The sequence below is a fragment of the Schistocerca nitens genome, chromosome 4, assembly GCF_023898315.1.
Source record: "Schistocerca nitens isolate TAMUIC-IGC-003100 chromosome 4, iqSchNite1.1, whole genome shotgun sequence".
Taxonomy (NCBI): domain Eukaryota; kingdom Metazoa; phylum Arthropoda; class Insecta; order Orthoptera; family Acrididae; genus Schistocerca; species Schistocerca nitens.
In genome coordinates this window covers 288,708,770-288,727,514 of record NC_064617.1, presented here as the reverse complement: position 1 = coordinate 288,727,514, position 18,745 = coordinate 288,708,770, and the positions used below count along the sequence as shown (strand labels likewise).

The following is an 18,745-nucleotide window of genomic DNA, read 5'->3' as shown; positions in this document are numbered from 1 at the left end:
TTTTCACATACATGATTGACATGTTCCTCCCAATATAGGCTCAAAATGGCTCTGAGCACTATGGGACTTAACATCTATGGTCATCAGTCCCCCAGAACTTAAAACTACTTAAACCTAACTAACCTAAAGACATCACACAACACCCAGCCATCACGAGGCAGAGAAAATCCCTGACCCTGCCGGGAATCGAACCCGGGAACCCGGGCGTGGGAAGCGAGAATGCTACCGCACGACCACGAGATGTGGGCCTCCTCCAAATATAGTTTTGAGTCAATGTGAATACCTAAGAATTTTACCCACTTATTGCCTACTTCATTTGATGTTCCCATTAAAATTGTGTTTTGTCAGGGTTGCATAGGAGCTTATTGGCTGCAAACCAGTCCAGGGCCTTATCTAGTGTTTCTTTTGTTAGGTTATTCAGATCTGAAATGTTCTGATGTGTGGTAAGTAGTGTTGTATCGTCAGCATAACACACAACAGGGTGAGCTATATTTTTAGGTAAATCATTAATAGCGACAATGAAGAAGAAGGGTCCAAGGATAGACCCTTGTGGTACACCTGTGCTGATTGCCATGGTGGAAGGATTTAAATTTCTGACTGAAACGAATTGTTTTCGGTTACTTAAATAAGAAATTATCACAGATAAAGTGCTCCCTCTCACCCCATAAAACTCTAGTTTCCCCAGTAGTATGTCAACAGGAATGCAATCGAAGGCTTTGCTTAGGTCACATAATACCAGTGATACCATGTTATTATTTTCAAAAGCTGTTAAGATTTGGTCAATGATTTCCAAGATGGCCCCTGTTGTGTTCTTCCCCTTTCGAAAGCCAAACTGATTCTTACATAGGATATTGTGTTTTTCAAAGAAGTTGCTTATTTGTTTGTGTATCAGCGCCTCAAATACCTTTGAGAATATTGGAACAATGGAGACTGGTCTGTAGCTTTGGGGGAGATGTTTGTATCCTTTTTTAAAACCTGGGACAACTTTTGATACCTTGAGTGCATCCGGAAAAACACCAAATTCTACACATTTATTAAAAATATAAGCTAATGGTTTGACGATTGAGTGTATTGTATTTTTAATTATGTTATTTGATAACCAATAACAGTCCATACTTTTAGAACCTGAAAATTTGGATACAGCTTTTATAACATCAGCAGGTGTGACGGCCCTCCATTGAAATGCCAGGTTAACAGGCAGTAGTGTTCCAACAAGGTTCATTGCAGATGAATTTGTTGCTTTGATACTGTTACATATTTCTTTAACTGAGTTTAAAAAGTACTCATTTAATTCTTCAGGATCAAGCAGAGCTGTTTCTGTGCGTTTCGGTGTATTCTCTTGTTTTATTATTTGCCAGGCTGCCTTGCATTTATTGGGAGCTCTTTCTATATAGTTCTCCACTGCTTGCTTTTTTTCCAGCAGAAGTTTAGCTTTATAGTATTTTTTGCATTTCAGATATGACCTATGAATGTTCACACTCTGTTCTGCCCCTTGGTCAGAGGCTTGTTTATGCATCTGGTACAGCATATACAAGTTTCCTCTAATCTCTACTAGCTCTGTGAACCAGTTCAGACTTTTCTTATTCATTTCATTTGGATATCTAATTTTTTTACTGGTGAGCAAGAATACCATAAATCTGTGTACTTTTTAAAGAAGTTACCAAAGCTAATTTCAGCTTCCCTTTTTCCAGATTGACAATTATATATAAAGTCCCAATCTGCACTTCCTAATCTATCAACAAACGTATTTATGTACTCTTCCTTCTGTCTTCATACCACTACTACTTTAGATTCTTCAATTATTCGTTATGATTATTTAAAATGATAGCTCTACCTCAGAGCTATCCAAAACACACTTAACAATATTTTATTCAAAGTGATGCTCTAGCATGAAACATGTATTACCAATCTGAAAACTTAATTGATATCCATTTAATATTTATTAATATAATTCATTGTATGGTCTTGATCCAGTCACAAATGAGCCAAAAAAAAATTAATTAAACAACATTCCCTGAAGAGGTCCATTTAGCCCGAAAATTTAACTTTCTGGACTTAATTCTGTTATATCTATACCCAGTTTAATAGTAAACTGCCCTTTAAAAATTAATAAAAATGAGTTTGTTATCCCAAATTTAACTTCACATTAATATGTTACTCGATTTATATTAGCAACTAAGGAGAGTAAGCTGTTTGTTAATAATCCAACTTTGAAATTTCATGATGTGAACTGTGCAGTCATGTTGCACCACAAATTCTTGGAAATTTACTTCTCCCTTATTTCTGAAAAGCTACGATGTTTATTCGTTATGATTATTTAAAATGATAGCTCTACCTCAGAGCTATCCAAAACACCCTTAACAATATTTTATTCAAAGTGATTTGTTTATGATTAACTTAAATGTAATTTGAATTGTTGTACTGTAAAACTCATTGAAATTGTATATAAAATTAAGTTAATTCTTCCAAATTGCCTGTCAGAACATGTATGGCAATATGGGGCCCCTTTTTTTTATGTAAGCAACAAAAAAGTCAAATGACTTTTAAATATTATTTTGTAAATGTTACATTTAACAATGTATTCAACTTTTAAATCTTACATTTAACAATGTATTCAACTGTTTAGTTTTATATAAAAGGAAGTGACGCATGAGCCATATGGGCAGAGCAAGGTACACTCAGTCAGTGACACAGTCAGTCAGTCAGTAAGGAAGAGGCATGTAAAAGAGACAGTGAGAAAGTCAGTCAGTCTGAATTATTGTCTATTGGAATCTGTTTCTGTGAGATTCTTTTGGAGGTTGTCAGACAATAAAATGTATTTACCATCAATGTGTATAGTAATCAATCATAATACAAAACAAGGAAAGTGATTGTGTTTTATTTAAAAATTAGTACATCATCCAATGTCAAGCTCTGGAACTTTCTGAAGTAACAACCCCTGAGGATATCAAAGTTGAGTATCTCATCATATGGAGCAGCTAAGTTAATATGTGAACTTTTATTAACTGTGACTGAAATTTTCTAGTTTTCACTTGTCTTCGTACTTCTGAATGGTGGAGGCCCAAACTATTAAGTTGCTCTGATGGTATGATTGAGAATTCACTATTACCAGTGTCCAAACAGAAGTACAAAAACTGTATATTTTATTCTCACACATAAAGGATGGACTTTTACCTGGAATCAGATGACTAAGAAAAGCTAGTCTATTTACCAGAGCATGAGATAATTGCTTTCTTTGTAGGTATTTTCCATGAAGCTAAGAAGTTAACGCTAATGTGGAGATCAATATTTTTTGAATTTATTATTAAAATGAAGGTAATGAGCCTTAGAGGTTGCCCCATGTTGTTTCCTGGTAGTTCCTTTATTGCCTCTCCATATGCCAACCTCCCTCCTTTTTCTGTGTTTAGAAACAGCAACAGCAACTTAGAAGCGGAAATGCAATCTTAATTTAATTCTTTTCATACTTCCTCTCTTCCCTCTTCAACCTGAGATTGCTGGCAACAGCACGTTGCTCAGTTCATCCAGCAACTGTAGGTAGAGTTACATGTATAATTGCAATAACATTTTTGTCCCATCCCTATCTCAAGTCTAAATATGAGCAATTCAACTATTCCATAACAGCTTTATCAAGGTGGATCACTGCAACCAAACAGGTGGAGTTACATTTTTATTGCCTAGTAACTTTTGTATACCACAATCTTCATACCTCCTAAACTTTGCTTTAGGTTGACATACAAAACTCAGACCCTTATATCATTACTAATGTTTTTCTTAATTAAGTGTATTTGCAGATAGGTTCCTCTAATTTGTGACTCTGAAGTAATCCTCAAAATCCTTAGTATTATAGAAATCCTTAGTTTCATGAAACTACCTTTATATAACACCACTTCCCTCAGAAAGACTTGTCACACCACATACATTTCTCACAGTGACAGCCTCCATACACATATGTCATTTTCTTTGCTTCAGGTGTAGGTCATCCTTCCTTTGTACACCTCACTATACTTTACGTACATCATATATAATGGTACAGCATCCTGCTTGTAACTTTATATAGCATTAAAACATTTAATTATTCATTCAATTTAAAAAATAGGAGATATATTTACAGAAAATCTACCTTCCAAACTTTTATATTTGCAAAACCCTTGATAATAGCACTAATTTCAGTGTCTGTTTTGGGTTCAAAACTAATACAAGATATAGAGGATATATGAAATGCATTGTAATAATAGTCCACCATAGCTGCACATTTGAAAAGTAACATTTACAAAATTATTACATACCATTCAAAAATGAGCCATGCTCGAAACTGGTAGCAATAAACAAAAAATATATAGAGAAGGAGCTCTGGTGGACTATCATTACAATGCATTTCATAACATTTGTAGGTGCAGAACATACAAAAGAAATAGTCAAATTAGGGGTTAGTCTACTTTGCAACAACACCAGGCTGTGGTAAGATTTTTATTTCTAATTTAGAAAAAGAACTTTCACTGTGGCCTACTGTTGCTGATAATGTTAGGTTAATTGCAACTGCTATTTATAAATTTGGAAATACTCAAATTAAATTGTTTAAAAATAGCAAAGTGACTGGTGTACAGTGCATCATGTACATGGTACTTTTGTGCAGTGTACCCCTTACACCTCTGGGAAGTGTTGACTCTGGTCATGGTTACTATGTGTAGAAGATCTAATTCATTACACAAATGAATAGGGTTGCATACATGAACTTCTATACAAACCTCAATTTAATTAGCCAAGAGTCAATTTTCCATATTCACACCTGCATACTTACTCTGCTAACTGTGGTGAAGAGTATATTAGAGGGTACTTCTTACTGTGCTACATATCAGAGTTGCTTCACACTTGGAGCATGGAAGGAATGACTGGTTAAACACTTCTGTATGCACTGTAATTCGTCTAGTCTTGCCTGTGCGGTCCCCACTAAAGCAATACATTGGGACAGTTATACATTGTTAGATTCCTCACACACTTTACAAGTAGGCTTTTTTGAAATAGTTAGTGTCTTTTTTTCAAGGGTGTGACACTTCAAGATTTTCAAATGTTCTGTGATGCTCTTCTCTGAGTGAAAACAAACTTTAATGATTAATGTTACCCTTGTTTGTTAGTTCCATGTGATATGTGTCGCACACAACTGAGTAATTTTCTTGGTTGGGTTGCAAAACCAATTCATAAGAAATCTCATTTGTGGACTGACTGTATTTTCTGAGTATCCTTCCAGTACATCAGTCTCCCACTAGCTTTAACTACAAGCGACATATATAATCATTCCATTTCATAGCTCCACAATTTGTTACATCCAAGTACTTGGTATGAGCTGACTAATTTCAATTGTGCCTTTCTGAAGCTGCAGTCATAAAATACTATTTTTTCAATTTTCAGAAATGCACAATTTTATATTTGTCAACATCCTAGCAAGTTACCAGTTTTTGTGTTACCATTCATCTCAGTTTTATGAAGATGTGACTGATAGATAACTGCATCATGTCTAAAAATCTGAGTTTATGGTTAATATTATTTTACAGGTCATTGACACACAACCTGAACTGCTGGGGTTCTGACACACCTCCCTGTGGCTCATCTGAAGTTATATCTGTCAATGGCTCTCCATCTAAGATAACTTGTTGCATCCTCTCACGACGATATCCTCAATCCAGGCACAAATTTCATGCGACAGCTATTCATAAGTCAACGAATACTGCATCTACATGGATTCCTTGTTGTATGGCTTCCAGCATGTCATGTGAGAAGGAAACAAGCTGGATTCCACAAGATCATTGTTTTCAGAACATATGTCAGTTGGCATGGAGCAGGCCATTCTGTTCAAGATACCTCATTATGTTTGAGCTCAGAACACACCAGAGAGCTATCTCACAGATATGGTAGATATGGACTTTTGAAATGATTTAGGAAACGCATGCCATTTGATAACTAATATTGGTATGTTTCATTGTGAACTACATTCAACTATACACAAGCATTTATCTTGAACTGGTAAGATTCTCAGGGTGAGACAATAGATGTATTTATCTTGCAATTAAAAATGTCTGGATTACAACTGTCATTGTTGCCAACAGGATATTTCAAACTATTCATTTTCAATTATGTAACACTAAAATGTACACAATATTTTCAAAATTTTAAAAACAGACTTCCTGCTGCAAGAGGAACACACTTACAAAGTCACTTAAAAGTGAGAGACAATCGTCTTCACAATGAGAAATGAAGAAACTTAGCATCACTTTGCTTACATTTGGCAGGTAAACATGCAAACACACAAAATAGAACATGAAAATCACAGCAAGGACTGTATTTTAAAAGTTACCAAAACCTACACAAAAGATGGAATAGAATTGTAGGTCATAGACCTGAATGAGTATGAACATTGAAGAAATCTTTGAGTGCTCTACTACAGTAATAGATTTGTAAACATAAAATAAAGCTGTTCTTTGACTCTATAGACCCCCAACAGAAAATGTTTAAACTTCACTAAGCAACCAGACAGGGTACCAACAAGACTTAGCAGAAATAAATAGAAAGTAAGGGTACATGGAGATTTCAATATTGCTCTCATTTCAGGCAGTTCTGTTCATGGCCACCTAGAGTTACTCCCAGCAGTAATATTTCCTACAAGGATAGGTGAACATACCAGAAGTTTAGTCTGTAATGTCATAAACTATGAAACAATATTATGAAATTATTGATGCCAGGACTAACGATCATTTCAATACAATGGGTGCATACAACCAAACGTTTTTGTAGGTCCAATTGCTAACATGATTGACCTTGTTTTCACTTGAATATGAGTTTATATTTACTGAATGGTCAAATAGGCTATTTTTGGCTTTAAGTTTATTATTTTTATGTAAATTAACTTTCACAAAAAATTCTAAAAGGATCAGCATGTGAACAGTTCCTACAATTGTTCTTCTTATTTGTTCACCATAGAAATGATAGATTAGCTAGTAAATCAATTTTCTAATTGGAAACATAATTAATGTTTTTTGAAATTGATTGTTGATGCTATGTAATGAATGAAATTTTATGCAGAAAAACAACAATGTCAGCTCGAACGTGAAGTTTCCATTGTTTGTTTGTGCATAAGAACATATTCAGTTATAATTTAGAATACCAGTATTCTTTTATTGCAAAACAGTTTTTAATACTTTAACTCAAAGTAAAAGTATAATTTTTAATTATAAGTTTAATCATGTTCAAGAACTAACAACGTATGAAAAACATTTCAATTAGGGTACAAGGTTCAGCAGAAATAATTCCCACTCTTTAAATGTAAATAATGCAACTATGCAAAATGACATTCAAAAATTTAATGTGCAGTTTGAAAGTGCAGTGTTTGCAATTTACATCACATACAAATGTACACTAGTTTTTCAAAACATGCTCTACTATTGGCCCAAATATGTTCACTGATTTCCTGAATCCAGAATGAGATTTTCACTCTGCAGCGGAGTGTGCGCTGATATGAAACTTCCTGGCAGATTAAAACTGTGTGCCCGACCGAGACTCGAACTCGGGACCTTTGCCTTTCGCGGGCAACTGCTCTACCAACTGAGCTACCGAAGCACGACTCACGCCAGGTACTCACATCTTTACTTCTGCCAGTACCTCGTCTCCTACCTTCCAAACTTTACAGAAGATCTCCTGCAAACCTTGCAGAACTAGCACTCCTGAAAGAAAGCATATAGCGGACACATGGCTTAGCCACAGCCTGGGGGATGTTTCCAGAAAGAGATTTTCACTATGCAGCGGAGTGTGCACTGATATGAAACTTCCTGGCAGATTAAAACTGTGTGCCCGACCGAGACTCGAACTCGGGACCTTTGCCTTTCGTGGGCAAGTGCTCTACCAACTGAGCTACCGAAGCACGACTCACGCCCGGTACTCACAGCTTTACTTCTGCCAGTACCTCGTCTCCTACCTTCCAAACTATACAGAAGCTCTCCTGCGAACCTTGCAGAACTAGCACTCCTGAAAGAAAGGATATAGCGGAGACATGGCTTAGCCACAGCCTGGGGGATGTTTCCAGAATGAGATTTTCACTCTGCAGCGGAGTGTGCGCTGATATGAAACTTCCTGGCAGATTAAAACTGTGTGCCCGACCGAGACTCGAACTCGGGACCTTTGCCTTTCGCGGGCAAGTGCTCTACCAACTGAGCTACCGAAGCACGACTCACGCCCGGTACTCACAGCTTTACTTCTGCCAGTACCTCGTCTCCTACCTTCCAAACTTTACAGAAGCTTTCCTGCGAACCTTGCAGAACTAGCACTCCTGAAAGAAAGGATATAGCGGAGACATGGCTTAGCCACAGCCTGGGGGATGTTTCCAGAATGAGATTTTCACTCTGCAGCGGAGTGTGCGCTGATATGAAACTTCCTGGCAGATTAAAACTGTGTGCCCGACCGAGACTCAAACTCGGGACCTTTGCCTTTCGTGGGCAATTGCTCTACCAACTGAGCTACCGAAGCACGACTCACGCCCGGTACTCACAGCTTTACTTCTGCCAGTACCTCGTCTCCTACCTTCCAAACTTTACAGAAGCTCTCCTGTGAACCTTGCAGAACTAGCACTCCTGAAAGAAAGGATATAGCGGAGACATGGCTTAGCCACAGCCTGGGGTATGTTTCCAGCTGCAGAGTGAAAATCTCATTCTGGAAATATCCCCCAGGCTGTGGCTAAGCCATGTCTCCGCTATATCCTTTCTTTCAGGAGTGCTAGTTCTGCAAGGTTCGCAGGAGAGCTTCTGTAAAGTTTGGAAGGTAGGAGACGAGGTACTGGCAGAAGTAAAGATGTGAGTACCAGGCATGAGTTGTGCTTCGGTAGCTCAGTTGGTAGAGCACTTGCCCGCAAAAGGCAAAGGTCTCGAGTTTGAGTCTCGGTCGGGCACACGGTTTTAATCTGCCAGGAAGTTTCATATCAGTGCACACTCTGCTGCAGAGTGAAAATCTCTTTCTGGAAACATCCCCCAGGCTGTGGCTAAGCCATGTCTCCGCTATATCCTTTCTTTCAGGAGTGCTAGTTCTGCAAGGTTCGCAGGAGAGCTTCTGTAAAGTTTGGAAGGTAGGAGACGAGGTACTGGCAGAAGTAAAGCTGTGAGTACCGGGCATGAGTCGTGCTTCGGTAGCTCAGTTGGTAGAGCACTTGCCCGCGAAAGGCAAAGGTCCCGAGTTCGAGTCTCGGTCGGGCACACAGTTTTAATCTGCCAGGGAGTTTTATATCAGCGCACACTCTGCTGCAGAGTGAAAATCTCATTCTGGAAACATCCCCCAGGCTGTGGCTAAGCCATGTCTCCGCTATATCCTTTCTTTCAGGAGTGCTAGTTCTGCAAGGTTCGCAGGAGAGCTTCTGTATAGTTTGGAAGGTAGGAGACGAGGTACTGGCAGAAGTAAAGCTGTGAGTACCGGGCGTGAGTCGTGCTTCAGTAGCTCAGTTGGTAGAGCACTTGCCCGCGAAAGGCAAAGGTCCCGAGTTCGAGTCTCGGTCAGGCACACAGTTTTAATCTGCCAGGAAGTTTCATATCAGCGCACACTCCGCTGCATAGTGAAAATCTCATTCTGGAAACATCCCCCAGGCTGTGGCTAAGCCATGTCTCCGCTATATCCTTTCTTTCAGGAGTGCTAGTTCTGCAAGGTTCGCAGGAGAGCTTCTGTAAAGTTTGGAAGGTAGGAGACGAGGTACTGGCAGAAGTAAATCTGTGAGTACCGGGCGTGAGTCATGCTTCGGTAGCTCAGTTGGTAGAGCACTTGCCCGCGAAAGGCAAGGTTCCCGAGTTCGAGTCTCGGTCGGGCACACAGTTTTATTCTGCCAGGAAGTTTGATTTCCTGAATGCTTGCTATTTTGTAAAGATCGAACTTCATCTCTGTATGCTCCTTACAGAGCAGTCCAAGAGCATTAGAGTAATTACATGCCTACTGACCAAACACTGAGGAGGTTGAGATAAGCCACATTTCACAGCACATATGTTCTCTTGTGTTCATACATTACAAAGTGTGCAAGGGTAACTTCATTTTAACAGTCAAGCCCATTCTTCTTAAATTATTGCCCCACAAGAGCATTGTTTACCTATTTGAAACTTCTTTATGTTGACCTAAAATAAATTACTATGAAATAAATGCTGTATTGTGGTAACAGACAATGCAATTTTGAAGTAAGTCTCAGTAATGAAACTTCATATTCTCCACCTCATACCATGCTAACTGACTAATCCTGACAAGGTGTTGTAAAAGTTTTCCAAGACCACCTTCTTTGCTGAACACTACTTGGTGCAACAATGTACGTGACATATATGGAAAATAATACTCACTCAAGCTGTGCAGTACATTTCTGAATGTCATTTTGCAGTGTTGTGTTATTTACATTTAACATTTGGGAGTTACCAAAGTGCAGTCTTAACTCAGTTTTAGCATGCATTTTGTACCAGCCTTTGTATTGTAAGCATATTTCACTACAGTTCAAGATTTTAGTACCAGTCTGTGAGAAATTTTTTATGAAGTTAGAGTTTATATTCCTAGACAAGTTAAAGAATAAAAAATAACAGCATTAAATGGAAATGCTTTTAGCTTATTTCACTTTATTACAAACATCCAGTCAGATATGTCCTACACTTTCTGAAGACAAATATTCACACAGTCATGAATTTCACTGTGCATTATCAACCAATGTTTTGGCTCTCAATCATGAACATTGTAAATGTATTTCAGTAAAAATCATCTGCAGTACCTTTTATAAGTTTGCATAAATATAAATGATTGTTTGTACAGGAAAGAATGGTAATATTACACTGGGTGAGTTGCACTGGGGTATCTTGTAAATTGTTATTAACCTGACATTAAAAACAGAATTTGATAATTTGCAACACGTTTGAAAAACAAAAAAATGAAATTTGTCAAAGGACATCAAGGATGAAATTGGACAGAACACAAATACAGAATAAAATGAGACAAGTGACTATTAACAATCCGAACTGGAATGACATCATCACACACATCAAAAAGATAAGTACTGTTTATACTGTTTACTTTTGTTATTTTTGTATTGCATTTCGTGCAGTGACTGTAGGCCATGCAATATTTTTTTCTTTGTAATACTGAAATGAAAGATTTACAGTAAAACAATTAAACCAGAGTGATTTACAGACAATGAAATAGGAGGGGACTCTGGGTATGAACAAAGCTTTAGTGCTCATCTACAAAGGAAAATGCTACACTTCAGTGTATATTACAGGGATAAAAATAGTAGCTAGAAAACAAACAGTGAGCTGGGCAATGAGCTGGGGAGAGATGTAGATAAAGCAAACAACAAAATCAAAATCTCATACAGTAAATTAAGCAATAAATTGAAGAGAACAATGTCACATTTGACAAAGATTTGCAGGTAATCAGTGAGTTAAAATCTAAACTCTAGTTAACAAAGCCAGGTAGCAAAATAAAAGGAAAATTTATCAAACTACAATGCACTATATAATCATAGCAGAGACAATTTGATGTTCAAGTTAATGTATCTGAATCTGAAATTGTAAATGTAGAATCAGATCTCACAAATGAAACTGAAATAGCAGCAAAAAATTTTCAAACTGTTCACACTGTTATGTAAAAATAAAATCAAACTAAACATAACCTCAAGGAGAAGCTTGAAACTTAGGAATGTAAAATAAATCAGCAGGTTTCTGTAACTAATACTAAGTTATAACAGTTGAACAGTAGGTAGTACTAATGTACATGTATGCAAAAGTAATGTATCACACATTAGCAGAAAACTTGTCAAATTACGAGAAAATTTTCTGCAAAAAGTTCTGTTAGTAACTATAGCACTATGAGGACCTATGCACCTATTAAAAGCTCCAATCTATTGATTGTGAGCAACATGATCTTTCATTTACTTACATATTTGTTCATTCATGTCACCTCTGAACATTTTGTATAGTTCTAGTCTAAATATTTACATGTAAAACTAAGAGAAGGAGTACATAAAACTAATGATGTTTATGTCAATAGCACAGTGGTACATATAATCTTAGAATTATATATGCAGGAACCAATTAACATACAACTTACTATAGGTTTTTGCATTTGCTAATAATGTCCAGTGTTACACCTTTATTTGACAGTAATTAGTCACAGCTATATGTCACTTACATTTGATTCATCATATCCTTTTACTGAGCAGTAGTCTTTTCTTACATCACTGTGGCAAAACAGTTTGAAATGTACTATTGAAGGGGGGGGGGGGGGAGGGGGGAACAGTATAGGCAGTTTTTGGAAGTCTGTTGAAACATTTGAGGCCTAGATATTTGTGATGTTATGAACCTTAGCCAGGCTACTGTGGGGTAAATTAATTGATTGTCCAGTTATTGTGTTGTGTTCCTGTATTGGTGTCCTATGTTACAATTATTTAGATTCTCTTTTACACTGAAGAGGCAACTGTACTTATAGAGGCTAGCCACCAACACAGTATTAGCTCTTTGAAATTATCTTTTCGTGATTCTCTTGGGGTTAGTGCTGCTATACACCTGATAGCCTTTTTTATCCACTTGAAACCAATTTGTAATCCAGGGCAGGTACCCCATAAAAGAATTACATAGGTAAGATGGAAATGGAAAATTGAAAAATATGTATACACTAACAGAGTTTTGCTTATGCTGTTCCTCAATTTGTACAACAAATAAATCACTTGAGGCAGTTTGGGGCACAATTTTTCTGTGTGCTCCACGCAGCATAGTTTCTGATCTATTGGGTGACTTTTTCCACTGTGTACAAACTTTAGGGATTGATCAATGAGAGAATACAGGACAGAAAAGGTCTAATGAATTTCTGTTTGCAAATGCATCGTTTCCATGCTAGAGACTTTATTCAATCATACATTGTTATAGAGACTGCAGTCTAATACTTGCTGTACCATGCAGCCACAGTTACAGTATGAGGGGCGGTCAAAAAGTTTCTAGCCCTAGATAGTTACCGTAATGTCTCGCACAAACAACATCACCTACTTTTATGGTGACTCTTTGTGGGTATACAAGTCAAATGTCATGGCTCCAGTTTCATTAGTTTAGCCACTAGTATGCATTGTATACTGTAGTATAAGCCAAATGGTGAATATCGATAGAATCAAGAACCATGCTGTGATTGAATATCTTCATTTGAAGGGGATGATGCCCAAGTAAACTGCAGAGGACATGCGGGATACACTTAAGGACAGTGCTCCATCTTATGCAACATTGGAAGCTGAATGCCTGACTTGAAATGTGGAAGAATGAGTGTGAAGATGTACCAAGGAGTGGAAGGGTATCACCATTATCACTGATGAAACAGTGACTGCAATTCACAATACAATTTTGCATGACCATCAAACAGTGTTGCAGCACATTGAAACCACATCTGGAATCTCGCATGGACATGCTCAGGAGATTGTTGTGGATATTTTGTGAATGCAGAAAGTTTCATCTCTGTGGTTCCCTAAACACTTGAAAGCAGATCAGAGACAGGAGTTTGTGCAGTGTTGTGAAGAAATTGTTCGCCAATTTGAAGCAAATGAAGACAGCTTTCTTCCAAGGTATCTGTAAGTGGACAAAATATGGATTCAAAATTTTGATCCTAAGACAAAACAACAGTCACAACAATGGAAACATCCTTCATCCCCTACCCCAAAAAAATTCCAGGTGCAAAAATCAGCCAGTAAGGTAATGGCAACGGTGTTCTGGAATGCAGAAGGACAGTTATGGTGGAATACTTGCAAAAAGGCATAACTATCAATGCATCATACTATTGCACCCTCTTGCACCATTTGAGAGAAGACATAAGAGAAAAAAGACTTGCAAAATTGATGTGCGAAGTTCTTTGGCATCTGGATAATGCACTGATGCACAAAGCCCTCTCAACACTGGAAACTCTGAGTGACTGCGGGTTCTGCCCTGTTCTACAGATTTGGCTCCATGAGATGTTTTTCTTTTTCCAAACCTAAAGAAAGACCTCAAAGGATGACAATTTGACAATGATGATGCAATGATTGATACTGTGAATGCTTGGTTGGACTCAAATCAAAGACCTTTTATTTGAATGGTTTGCAGAAATTATCTGAGTATGCTCATAAGTGTATTAGTGTACATGGGTATTATATTGAAAAATAAATTGGAATTATGAAATTTCTGTCGTTCTTTATTTATTAGGCTAGAAAGTTTTTGGCCCGCTCTAGTACATGTTGAGAATGGTTTCTATATGCCTCAATGCATGCATGTATGCATCTTAGCATGTCCTGTTTCACATGTTCACATCAGCCAGGGTGAACCCAAACAGTGCCAAAGGCAGCATAAATGTGCTATCCCAATGTCTTCACATCTTGAAAGGACTCTGCATACATGATACTTTTGAGATCACCCCATAACTAGAAATCACATGGGTTGAGATCTGGTGAATGAGCAGGCCATGCAACTGGACCTCCTCATCTGATCCATCAACCAGGGAAGAGATGCTTGAGATATGCCTGGATGCTAACAGTGAAGTGAAGTGAAGTGGGCTGGAGCATCATCATGTAGCAGCCGCATAACCCTTTGAATCATCAGTGGCACCTCTTCCAGTATGGGAGGCAAGTCACCTGCAAGAAATGCTGATATTTCTGGCCTGTTAGGGGACATGGGAAGAAGACTCGCTCCAAAACATGGTTGCCAGTTGTCCCGGCCCACACATTCCAGCTGCACTGATGCCAATGATTCACTGTCACCATACCATGGGGTTCAGCATACTATACCATGGAAGACTGTTATGAATATTGAAGATACCTTTCATCCTAAAGCTGGCCTCATCTGTGAATGCAACCTTAATTGCAAAATAGTTAATAGAAGTTGCTTAGGGCAGTCAATGCAGTTTAATTTTGTTTAAGATTTTGATATTGTCATTCGATGCAAACAATTTTTCATCTTCACTGCTGCTACACCACAAATTCTTTTTAACTAAAGGAAGCACACAGTGTCTCACATTATTCATTTACTTATTTTTTTAACCATTTGAAAGCTCTTTTCAGGGCTTGAAATGCTCCTACAGGAGATGGTCCTGCACCATTTTCCACATCTAGATTTTCTTGTTTCGCCTTCTTGCATTTTCTGCTGTTCCTTTGCCTGGAATGTCTTTTCAACAGTTTTGTCAACTGACGGGATCTGGAAACCTTGATCATTGCAGTCACATGTGAGCCACTCTTTCACATCACTGGCATCACATTCCTGGCATATTTTTATGGTTGTCATTAGATCATTTATATCCTCCAAAACAGAACCAGCTGTATCTGCTATTGAATTTTTGTGTTCCCATTTTAGTATTATGTTCAAAGCTTTGTTCAAACTTTTCCTTTCAGTCAAATACCACACATCTACAACTATGTAACAGCACTCCTTTAAATTCATTTGTTTGAAAAATGACAGAACTGCTACTATGCTATGCTCCTCAACAGATAACAACCTATGTAAAGTCCATTGCTTACAAACATATTGTCTGCCCTCCCTCTCTCGTTGGCTGTGTAGAACCAGCAGCTGACACACCCCCTGCTGCTCCTGTCATACCTCACGGTGAGCCTCGACAGCACTGACTGCATGAATTACGGAAGTACACCAATGTAGAATTTTAGTATCTCCTGAAGAGATGTGTGTTATTGTTGACTATTTTTCAAAAATTTTAAAGTAAATTCAATTCCGAGTACAAATGGATTCAGACAAACTGAAGCCAAAGTATGCAATATACATTCATGCTCATAAATTACGAATAATCCCGATACATAGTGAAACAACGCTCTGGTGGGTGGTTTGAGGATTTAAATCACCTCAGGGTATGACCATGTGGTGCATTTTACTTGCAGTCATCGCACGGTGGCTCTGGCAGCAGTCCGCATACGCAGAGGTGCATTGGTGCATGTCAGAGTATGGTGCAGCGAGTAAGTGTGCAGACATTTTCAGACATGTTAATAGTGACGGTGTGTGTTGAAATTGGCTCAAAGAACACATATTGATGACATTATGAGGGGTAGAATACTAGAGTGACTGGAGGCTGGTCAAACACAGTTGGTCAAAGCACGAGCCCTCCGTGTGCCACAAAGTGTGATCTCAAGATTATGGCAACAATTCCAGCAGACAGGAAATGTATCCAGGCGCTACAGTATGGGATGTCCACAGTGTACAACACCACAAGAAGAACGATATCTCACCATCAGTGCCTGCAGACGGCCACGGAGTACTGCAGGTAGCCTTGCTCAGGACCTTACCGCAGCCACTGAACAGTTGTCTCTTGACACACAGTCTACAGACGTCTGAACAGACAGGTTTATTCACCTGGAGACCTGCAAGGTGCATTCCACTGACCCCTGGTCATAGGAGAACCTGTAAATCCTGGCGTCAAGAACACAGTACATGGTCATTGGAAGAGTGGTCCTAGGTTATGTTCACGGACAAGTCCAGGTACAGTCTGAAAAGTGATTCTCACCGAGTTTTCATCTGACAAGAACCATGAACCAGATACCAAGCCCTTAATGTCCTTGAAAGGGACCTGTATGGAGGTCGTGGTTTGATGATGTGGGGTGGGATTATGACTGGTGCACGTACACCCCTGAATGTCTTTGACAGAGGAACTGTAACAGGTCAGGTGTATCGGGACATCATTTTTCACCAGTATGTCTGCCTTTTCAGGGGTGCAGTGGGTCCCACCTTCCTCCTGATGAATGATAATGCACAGCCCCACTGAGCTGACATCGTGGAGGATTACCTTGAAACAGATGGAGGCAAATGGAGTGGCCTGCCTGTTCTCCAGACCTAAACCCCATCGAGTATGTCTGGGACGCTCTTGGTTGACTTATCACTGCATGTCTTCAAACCCCTATGATACTTCAGATGCTCCGACAGCCACTGGTGCAAGAATGGGAGGTTATCCCCAGCATCTGCTCAACAACCTGATCCAGACTATGCCAACCTGTTGTGCAGCCTATGTACGTGTGCATGGTGATCATATCCCATATTGATGTTGGGATACATGCACAGGAAACAGTGGTGCTTTGTAGCACATGTGTTTCAGGACGGTTTTCTCAACTTATCACCAACACCATGTGTGTTCCCTATGGGCCTATGCTATTAGTACCAGTTTTGTGTAGTGCCACATTTTGTGGCACCACATTCTGCAATTATCCTTAGTTTATGAGCATGAGTGTAGCTTCCCATGGTTGGCAGCATGATGAAATTTGCAGCCACTTTACAACTCCCCTGTCCTTGCTCATCATAGTTATCAGTCAAACTGGTGTCAAAACTTCCATAGTGCTGTGCTTGAGCAATAGTGAAACACACACAGCATATCTTCTAGAGTTCTGGTCATATGCAACAATATCAGCTAGTACAATCGTGATTCCTCTGAATGTTACCTTTACTTAAAAACAAGCTTAAATGTATGTATATGGTACCAATACATATATGAGAACTTTTATCACAGACCTGTTCAAATACAACAAAGGTTTGTAAGCTGGCAGAATTTAATGCTATTTCCGCCTGTATTTCACAAAATTGTCAATTTTTTAAGCAGAGCAATACATTGTTGCAGTGGCTAGTTGATAGTGTCTCAAGTATTCCTAGCACTAGTGCTGCAAATCATGTGATTGATTGAACAAGGTTGATACTGTATCGAACATTTTGGAATATCAGAAACTCTTGAGCCTATTCAAATAAAAGCATTGTTGAATTTGTCTGAAATACCAGTAGCCAATGCTTCATTTGTAAATGTAAGATGACCCCTGTATTAATCTATTAAACAATGTAGAAACATTGACCTTGACAACAACAGTTTAATCTGCAAATATAAGACAATCTCGCATTTTTCAAGTAATTAATTTCAGAAAAAACCCTGTCATATTATCAGATAAATATGGCATGTCTGCAGAGTGGAGGCATGAGGTTGGTGTGTCATGACTCTGGACCTGTTGACAAGAGTAAATCATGTGTACCTCATTACATGTTTACATTTCTGTTTCCTATAGCCGAAGGACAATGTGCAATTGTGTTGCCTGACTTGATGAATATTTATTTATGCAGCCCCATGGAGCAAACATCACTCAGAATGGCCAAGTATGAGTAGGTACTTGTGGATGATTATTCCAGAAGGACATTAAGTTATTTTCTCAAGAGTGAATATCAAAAAATTTATTGTTTCCTTCAGTTTAAAACTTGGGGACAAAATGGAGTTGGTGTAAAAATCCAAGCTCTCAGATCAGACAATGGCAGCGAATTTGCAAACTCCTAGCACTGTGACTATCAGTGTTGTGTGTGCACTGCTTTACAGTTCATGTGTGAAAGTTTGTGCTTGATTTGGCCTCTAGGGGCCCTTGCCTGCTAATACGACAGCAGTTGCATGTACAGCCTGCCTCCTGTGCTCCCTGTTGGATCTAAGTCTATATAGGCTGCAGCACTAGGCTCCACTGGTCACTTGTGATTTACTAATTGTCTTTCATGTGTGTGTGTACTGTTTGAGTAATAAAGTACAGTGTTATTTGATTGGAACACTTTTTTGGCAACAAGTACGGTATTTAACTCCATGTGTTCCACTTCAGTCATTGGTCCTTGGAGTATAATTTCAACAGAGGCAGCACTTAAATGTCTTCTCAAACTACAGCAGGTGCTAACTGTTGGTATTCCCAACATAATGACTACAATGGCATAACCTACAGCTCTGCCAACAATGTATCCACCAC

General features: G+C 38.6%; 1 non-coding gene across 1 annotated transcript; it reads right to left on the bottom strand.

The window, feature by feature from the left end:
* Nucleotides 1–7,534: 7,534 nt before the first annotated feature.
* Trnas-cga (transfer RNA serine (anticodon CGA)) lies at nucleotides 7,535–7,609 on the bottom strand. Its single transcript has one exon. It is a non-coding gene; the product is annotated as a tRNA-Ser (tRNA).
* Nucleotides 7,610–18,745: the final 11,136 nt, after the last annotated feature.